Source organism: Pipistrellus kuhlii, unplaced genomic scaffold (genome assembly GCF_014108245.1).
Source record: "Pipistrellus kuhlii isolate mPipKuh1 unplaced genomic scaffold, mPipKuh1.p scaffold_m20_p_18, whole genome shotgun sequence".
Classification (NCBI taxonomy): Eukaryota; Metazoa; Chordata; class Mammalia; order Chiroptera; family Vespertilionidae; genus Pipistrellus; species Pipistrellus kuhlii.
Window position 1 is genome coordinate 6470490 of NW_023425493.1, and position 2057 is coordinate 6472546.

Consider the following 2057-nt stretch of genomic DNA (forward strand, 5'->3'; position numbering starts at 1 on the left):
AGTTCGTTTCAAGCGGGCTGTCCACATAGATGCCTAACCAAAAAGAAAAACAGACTCTGTCGAAATCGTTTGATTATGATATTTATGAAGGCATAAAAATGTTTTAATCACTTAGTACTTTGAAAAGCGCAAGGACTTGAGGGTGTTTATTCCCTCAAGTGAGCTAGAAATTTCAGGCATAGAGTTAGACGACTAGTGCTGCTCTGTTATGTGTTCAGTGGTGTTGTCCCGGGTGGCAGCATCAGCATCTGCAGGAAAGGTTCCGGGCAAACACGACTGACGGAAAAGCTGGAAAAGTCAGCCCCAGCCATCCAGTGTGGAGCCGAGCTGTCATGATCAAGGCGCGAACTCTCCTGTACTAGTATGTAGCTAGTTATTGTATATCCATCTTTACATTTGTAAAGATATGCCATCGATCCCATAGAAATGTACGACAGTGTTTGTTAGGCCTTTACCATAAGGTGACCAGATCGTCCCGCTTTTGGCGGGACAGTCCCGATTCTTAACAATTTTTCCCGCGTCCCGCGGCGTTTTAAAAAAGTCCCGATTTTTGGAAAGATTGGAAAGATTCTTTCCAAAAATCGGGACTTTTGGGAAAAAAGGCTTTACTGCAGACTTTCCCAGTGTTGACTGAAAATGAATTGGAATGAGGGGTGGGCTGAGTACCCTGGAGCACAGACAGGACTGTGATGAGATAGCAAAGCAATTAGAGACGGTTGACGATAACTACCGAGGCAAATTCTGTATAAACAAGTTTCAACTGTGAATATGGATGCTGTGGGGCGGGCTATTACACACAGACACACACACACACACACACACACACACACACACAAAATGCGTTGTAAGTTGCTGCAAAAAGCTAGATCACTTGTGTATATTTAACGCCAGGAATCTCAGCTCCACCTTTTGGGCAATATTTTATTCTCTGTGCCTCAGTTTTCTTATATGTAAAATCGAGGTAATAGAACAAGAGCCCCATGAATATTAACTATCACTTACAAGCTAATGGCCCCATGCATTAATTCGTACACATGAAAGGAAATTAATTAGAAGAAATATTTTAATATTGCTGTTCATCCCGACCAAATTCATGATCGACAATGGCAGATGGAAACACACGCATGTGATTGGCGCCAGTGAGAGCTTTATATGTATTGCACATGCTCAAGTTAACTTAGCCTTTTATAGATACAAAATTAATTTGCTTAATTAGACCTCTTTCTCATTTAGTTAAACATTTTCCAGCCCAGTGAAGCACCCCAACTTCTCTTTCAGACAATTGTCATGAACACAATATTAAATATCAACAGGAAGCAGGTTGTTATTGTAGATCACGCAGGGAGAATAAAGGGTAAAATATTTAACTGCAACAGTGTTTGACTATATTCTATGTGCAGTGAGGAAACCTGAAGTCATTTTCAAGGTCCACCATTTCTTACTTCTTTTCTAAACTCTAAATCTCCGTTTTCTGGCTAATGAAAAGAAAATGGGATTCCACAAAGCCTTCCATCTACCTACTCCAGGACTTCTGTGAAGATCAAATGAGATGAGGCATGGGAAAATGCTTCACAGACATTTGGTTAAAGTGTAAATGTTTCCACCCACTAAAAAGCAAGCCGTGTTTCTGGGCTGAAAAAACTCTAAGGAGGCTAGTTGCTAGGGAGAGGAAGCCAGGACTTGCTACGTGAAGGCATTACCCAGTGCCCACAGCGACTGTTTCCGGGCTGGCCACAGGGTCTCTGCAGCGTCAGCTGCGATTTGGTGGGGTACCACTCTGGGAGGTGGCAGGACCTGTGTCCTACCTTCGGAGAAGCTGAAGCTGAGTGTAACTTTGTTACCAGGTCCGCGCTGCTGTTTCCATAGCACAGCAGCTCCTGCATTGAGCGTCTGCCCCCTGGTGGTCAGTGTGTGTGCATCTTGGCAACCATTCGGAAGAGACACTTAACACATTGGCTTTTTTCCCCCAATTGTTTTCTTAAAAGTTTATTTCAAGTATAAAACGTAATGTTTCAATATTATCAAAAATTCTGTCAGTTTACTGAGTATAAAAGAAG